Consider the following 7,607-nt stretch of genomic DNA (forward strand, 5'->3'; position numbering starts at 1 on the left):
AATCACAAAACCCCCTCCTTTCCAGCAGTAAGTTGGACAGACGAAGCAACCATCATTTCGCTCTTCTCTCTCAGCTTCCTCTCTTGAAGAAAATCCCCACTCGCTTCGCTTCTCCCTCATCTTGTTCCTCCTTTCACTCTTCTCTCTCAGTTTCCTCTCTTGGATGGACGCCGGAGCACCGGCCGACGTGATGTCTATGGCTCTGGCCAAAACCGTCGAGGCTCATGGTACGAAGAAGCGCAAGCACCCCGCCGAGACTACTGCAGACCAGCTCAAAGCCATCGCCCTGTCCAAGCCTCCCTCTCCAGGATCCCTCATTAAGCAAGTCCAGGTAATGTCTCTTGTTGACGATCTTTTTCTCGATCTTGATCGTGTTTTTTCATCTAACACGCAGTACTAGTACTGGTAGTACAACTTTCTGGGTGATCTTGCATGTGATTTTAGTGTGCCAAATGACAGTTCTAAATTCCTCTTTTGACCAAAACATGCGAGAGTTTGACACTGATTTCTTATAGATTACTTTCAACTACTCCCTCTGTCCCAAATTTCTTGTCTTAGATTTGTCTAGATACAGATGTATCTAATACTAAAATGTGACTTGATACATCCGTATCTAGACAAATCTAAGACAAGAATTTTGGGACGGAGCGAGTACTTTATGAACATCAATGCTACCTTTTAAGAGGGTATATTTGCCTCAGTAACTTGTGTTATGGATATTGCATGTAATCCATTTGCTCTCATGCCTTTGAAGACATGTTCTAGTGTCTTTGTTCACTCATTTCCGTGCGTATATGTAGTCATATATGGAGTATAATATCGAAAATCATCTTATATTTCTGAACGGAGGTAGTAATAAAATATGGTTTCTGTTTGAATTAGAACCAGGTCCGCGGTGGAGATGAAGTTCTCAAAGTCATGCCGTGTGAACTGGAAGACCTGATGATGAGTTCTACTGCTGAACTATGCAGCTGATGTGTCCTTGTCGCCACGTGTCCTGAACTAGTGTTTTCCTGTAGCATTGTTGTCAGGCGTGTTCTCGAGGCTGTACTTGACCACAACAATTTCCCGGCTGTGCCTTCGATTACGAAGGGTGTGGTTCTTGTAAAGCTTCCCAACAAATCTGATGTGGCCTGTCTTCATCATCATGTTTATGAGTGGAAAGACCACTCTCTTAGGTTCTCCAAGGTTGACAAGATGGTGATGGTGCATGTAGACATCTCACACGAAGTCCATGGCCTAGTCAGTTATGCGGGTTTCATCCCGTAGGTCGGTGGCAAGAAATAGTCTGCAGAGTTTAGTTAGTGCAACTTTGCTTGTCTGTAGTAAGTACTATTGTTCAGTACTTGATTTGTGTTTGTGAACCCTCTATTGTTTATTAGTACTGCCACTTTTGGTGTGTGGTCAGTCCTGAGAACGGTCTATGTTAATGTCTGTCCACTCAATTCAGTCTGTATATTTTGAAGTATCCAGATCATATTTTTTGTGAGGATGGTTTATCAATTATGGTTACACTCTAATATCTGTATGCATTGTAGGGTTTATCGCACCCACCAGGATTTCCAGTCCCATGGATGTTCGGTCCATACGATTTGTCATGACCTTTGGACTGTCCTGCTTGTGGGAGTAGGCGGGGCCCCTGCATGCCACGCGTAGTTGGACGATCGATCTTCTGTTTAGTACTTCAACATAGTGATTTCCTGGTAAGGATTCACTCGTGTCACATCAAGTAAATCTTATTGATTTACTGTCTAAATCTTATTGATTTAATGTCATGTTTTCTTTCTTTTCCTGTAATTTTACGGTGCAGGTTTTGCCATGTGACATTCATCATAGAACAAACCGTTTGGTTTGCTCTACGATGGCTATTTTTGCAGGTTTCACTTCTTATGTCGTGTTAGTAACGAAGTCACTGTCCATCACTTATATTACTAGAAAAAATTGGATCAGTCTGTTGTCTGAGTACAAGCTGAATCCCTATGATGAACTGCAGTTTGGTTTAACAAAAACGCCACAATTAGTCCTTCTCACATTTAAAAGAAATGAAGAAAAAACTGGATCATGGTCACGGATCCTAATCAAGTTAGAAAGCTGATCATAGCAAACCAGACATGATCACCGCTGTCTCGCACAGATCGATCACCAGCAGTTGCTCTAGCACTGACAGCGGCAGCAACTCAGTCTGATCCAGCTGAGGATTGGGCACCGACCGCGTCACCGGATTAGTCTGATCTATCGGAGGATCGGGATCGACACCGGCACCTGCTCCGACACCGGCACCAGCTCTACAAGGAGCACCATCTCCGGCAACAGCAGCGGCTTCGGCACCTGCACCAACACTTGCACTTGCATCTGCTCCGGCCCGTGCAGTTGCACCGGCAATAGACTGGGCTGCAGTTCGCACTTCATATACCAAAGTCCTTACAAAAACCGACATGTCCACCTTCTTGGTAAGCATTGGCCGCCTAAGTGCTTCGTTCTTTTTTCTTTCCATGTTGTTTCACATGATTCACTGTGTTGATCTAACTGTTTGGGTATGTCTTCTTGTTTGCAAACAGAGAATTCCTAGAGCAACGAGGGAGTCGTTCAACAATCCGGGTGACCGCGGCCAAGTTTCTCTTACCATGCGCAGCCTTGGTGTGAATGAACCTGCTCAATATACCGTAAGTACAAAGGATGGTCGCATGATGATTGATGCTAAAGGATGGTCAAGGTTCAAATCTAAATCATATCTTGCGGTAGGGGATGATGTCAAAATCGAACTTTCTCGGCAAGGAGAGCTGGTCCAAATCAACTTTGAAATTCTTCAGTAGCAGCACGCAACTGCCGAACTGATCTATCCTCCGAGAGATTTTGATGTAATAATCTGGCATGGTGAAACAAGTGTCCTGTGTGTATAAGTAGTACGACAGTATTATTTATCACATGGTATATCGTTGATAGAATTGCAACTATGATTGCTGGTTAGGAACTGTCGTCCGACTTCATTCCAACAGTCGCCGTGCTTTATTCAATTTTGTGTATTCGCCTTGCGACAGCATCTAAAACCAGCACCGTACCGATCGCTTGCAATATGAAAAGCACTGAGGTAGAACACATGGGCCCCCAAACATGCAGGGTCGGCCTGCGGCCCAAAGTCCAGAACCGTGAGCCTATCTGAGTATTATATTCTCAGCCGAACCCCCATAAAAAAGCTGAACCCCAATAATGCCCGTGCGTTGCAGAGGGAGTATATTTCTCGGCAAGGTGAGCCTATGATATAAAAGATTTGTATATTTCTTTACAGAGGGAGTATCTCTCTGTCAAAAAATATATTTATGTGTAACTAGTTACTCCTGTCTTTCTACTTCCTTTCGCTGATATGTGGGGCAACCGGCAACGGGGTCCACGTGCCATATGCACAAATTAGAGTGCACAACTTCACGGTAGACACACCCCGGTCGTAGCGCCACAGTAATGCCCAATGAGCCGTCAAATCACACCCCCCCTTTCCAGCTTAAGCAGTAAGCTGGACGGACGAAGCGGCAATATTTCACTGGGCCTGAATCCCCTTCTCCCTCGTCTGCTTGTTCAGACAAAACCCCTCTCGGCGATTGCATAGGGTTTTCTCATGGAGAACCAGGTACGAATTCTTCATCCATCCCCGATAAATCCAAGTCCCTTGGTCGCAGGTAATCCTAGGATGGCAGCCGCCGCCGTTGATGCATTTTTCTTCCTACTGAATCTAGTGTGTTTCATTTGCAGTGCCCAAAGTGCGAGTACCCTACATGTTTCTGCGCCCTCGGCGAGACACCACACTTGTTCCTTCTCATCCTAACACAGCATTTTGAAACGCGCACAGCATGTTCCTAGAATCCTCTTTTCTATCCGGGAGGGTGGGGTTTTTTTGAACATGCTGTGTTCTCATATTATTTTTCCTGCAGTGTATTATTTGCTCTGCCAGAACACATGTACTCAAGATGCTCGGCCTTGCCATAACTGAATACACTAGTTTAATGGTCACAGTGAAGACAACCCATGGATATAAGTTCCGAGTTGGGTTCATGAACCAAGAAGATCGCTGCTTTTTTTATGGCCGAACTTGGATAAACTTTCTCAAGTGTTACGGACTGAAAGTTGGCGCACGAATGTTGATGGAAATAGCAGAACCTGGTCTCATCTTCACTGCGATCTTCCACCCCGACGTCGTTCCCATTGTTCATCCATGTTAGTTTTGTATCTAGGTCTTGCTTGTTGCCTCGATTACGTCTTAATCCACCTATCCTGTCTAACTAATCACAATTTAACTTTAGAAGTAGCAACGAATCTCTCACGAAGATGCTACTTCCAACTAATATTTTCTTATAATTGGTGGCACGTGTAGGTTTTTTCAGAGTTAAGCAGTCTGCTCGTTTGTTACTCTGTAATAACTCAACTATTACTAATGGCACTGAAGTTGACTAGATCGACATCCACAAGTTCCTACACTTTATTGATCGTCTTGAGGTCCTTGTGGGGCGTTTAAATGGTGGAAGGCCACGTGGGATATGTGTGACACTGCTGCACTCGTTGAACAAGTCCAACTGTGTCGAGAAACTTATGGTACGAGATGTTTTCTGTTATATATGTTGTTCATAAACTATTGCTTATAGATAGTTTTACAGCCGTGATCTTCTTGAAACAGGAACTGCCGAGTTCTATTATTCCTATACAGATGCCTGACCATGGTCGGGTCAGACTTGCGCTTGGTCACAACATGATGTTTATGTCGACCTACTCAATTCCCCTTGGAGGTGAAAAGATACTTATTCATGGGTGGTCTCAAATAATGAAGGCCCGTCCATCTTGGAGAATAGGACAGAAGATTATGTTCATGCTTTTCCATGGCTCTAAAGCGAATATCCTGTTTATTGACCACGTTGCGAGATGAAGCCGCTTTTAGAAGGTTGTGGATGCGCGGGGTGGCGCCTGGGCCTTGTCCTGGGGCTTGGCGGTCTCACCTTGGTTAACTGTAGGCAAAGTAGCACTGTTCGAGGCGTGCTTTGTACGGTTGAACCTGTATAAGTACTCATACTGCTTTCAGCTTTGGTTGTTAAGTGCCCCTGCTGGTTTCAGTTAAGGTTGTTAAGTACTCCTGCTGCTTTTACAGCCTGTCGTGTTTCTTCAGTCCAATCTTCCTCCAGCCGCCAAAACCAAACCAGCGCCGGCGGGGCCGCCTGCTTCCGCCTCCCACGGCTGGCTGCGCCTCAGCGCACGCATGGCCGCCCCACAGTCTCCTAAATCGTTAACACCGACGTCCTCCGCGCGCTTCGGTGCGGTTGCCGCGGTGCCGCCCTCTCGCGTTGTCAACATGGTCAACAAACAACAGGAATCGGCAGAAGTACGTGGAGAGGATGACAGTAGGGGCCCACCACGTCAGTGTATGGAAAAATAAAATGCTTCCTCCTAGTGTTTTCCTGACATCTGGGACCCACGACATTGTGAGCGTATATAGTCAATAGACAAGAGAACAACACAAGATCGGCTGACACCTGGGACGTAGCTACTCGAGCAGTATTTTTTTAGTTTGGTATTGTTGAGACGGAGCAGGTTTTGAACTGGGCTGTGGCCCGTCTAGCCCAGGCTTATATTTTATGTTCACCATGTGACCAGCCCAGCTATTTTTTCTTTGTGAAAATGAGCCCAGTTTATTTTTTTCTGAAGAATACCCAATCCAGGCCTACTTATTTTTCTACGCCCTGATGGGCTGCAACTCTTTCAAGACGCCTGCAAATCTTGAAAGTAATATGAAATGGGTTGTAAATATAAAAACAGATGACAAATTGGCAATTACTTTATAATTTCTGATTTTTTTCACATTTTCAGATTCCTATTCACTGGGCATTAACCTAATTTAAATATATCTTCAAAGTACTTTAAATCTGGCTCGACATTTCGGTATTAAAAATAGTTTGGAACCAACAGAAATATGTGAAATTGGTCCTGGCCAAACAAAAAAAATGACTGCAATAAATTGCATAAGAAGTTGCCATGAGCTATATATAAATTATTAAAAAAAGAGGGAGTGGTTTGACTTGTGGGCCTGTTTAGTTGACGCGTATGCAAGATTTTTTTAGTTATTATATACGTCAACAAACGATTCTAGCAGACGTAACCGTTGGATGTCAATCCAATGGCCGTCGTGTTTCTTCAATCTCTGATCTTCTTGCTCCAGCCGCCAAAGCAGCGCCGGCGGGACCGCCTGCTCCCGCCTCCCGTGGCCGGCTGTGCTGCCGCGCAGGCCTCAGCGCCCCTACTACTCCCACCGCTGGCCAGGGCATCCCTCTACTCACCCACACCCCCTGTTATTCTGCGGCGATGGCAGCCTCACACCGCAGCCGAACTGGTGAACCCTCGTACTCCTCTCCGCGCGTGCTTCCACTGCCGCGTCTTCCTCGGCTCCGCGTCGTCCCCTTCCTAGGCCTCGCCGTCGTCCACCGCCGTGGTGCTCTCGGCGCGGCGTGGTCAATGTGGTCAACGACCGACTTCCATCGGAAGAGTACTGTACGTGGAGAGGCTGACAGCTGGGTCCACGGCAGCCGCAAGGAAGTGCCTCCTTATCATGCGGATAGCAGGGACCCACCAGACGGGCCACCAATATTTCGCAAAAAAAAAGTTTGCCCCTGACTGCTGGGACCCACAAGACGGGCCATCGTATTTCGCGAAAAAAACGTTACCCCCGCTGTCAGCTCGGACCCACCGGAAGTGCCTCCTTATTACGCACAAAAAAATGAATACCCCCTACTAGCTGGGACCCACCTTGGTGGGAGGCTGACTTGTGGGGCTACTAAGTTGACTGGGAAGGATGCCTTTGTCAACTTTAGTCAATATATGAACGATTCTAGCTCCAGTGACCGTACGATGTCCATCCAACGGCCATAGTGCTTCTTCAACCTCTGCTCTTCTTGCTCCAGCCGCCCAAAGCAGCGCCGGTCGTGCCGCCTGCTCCTGCCTCCCGTGGCCGGCTGTGATGCCACGGAGGCCTCACCGCCCCCTACTACTCTCATCGCTGGCCAGGCCATCCCTCTACGCACCCACACCCCCTGTTATTCTGCGGCGACGGCAGCCTCACACCGCAGCCGAACGAGTGAACCCTCATACTCGTCTACGCGTGGGCATCCACTGCCGCGTCTTCCCCGGCTCCGCGTCGTCCCCTTCCTAGGCCTCGCCATCGTCCACCGCCCTGGTGCTCTCGGCGCGGCGTGGTCAACATGGTCAAGGAATGGCTTCCATCGGACATGGACTGTACGTGGGGAGGCTGACAGCTGGGTCCACGGCCGCAGCAAGGAAGTGCCTCCTTATTACGCGGAAAATAATGATTCCTCCACCTGACAGCTGGGACCCACCGGACGGGCCACTGTATTTCACGGAAAAAATGTTTCCCCCTGACTGCTGGGATCCACCAGCTTCATCTTCGCATGCAAGGAAGTGCGTCCGGGCAAAAAAAAAAACGATTCGCCCCCCTGACACCTGGGACCCACCAGCTACACCTTCGCATGCAAGGAAGTGTGTCCGGGCAAAAAAAACCCAGAACGATTCGCCCCCCTGACTGCTGAGACCCACCAGCTACATCTTCGCACGCAAGGAAG

The sequence above is a fragment of the Triticum aestivum genome, chromosome 5D (genome assembly GCF_018294505.1).
Source record: "Triticum aestivum cultivar Chinese Spring chromosome 5D, IWGSC CS RefSeq v2.1, whole genome shotgun sequence".
Taxonomy (NCBI): Eukaryota; Viridiplantae; Streptophyta; class Magnoliopsida; order Poales; family Poaceae; genus Triticum; species Triticum aestivum.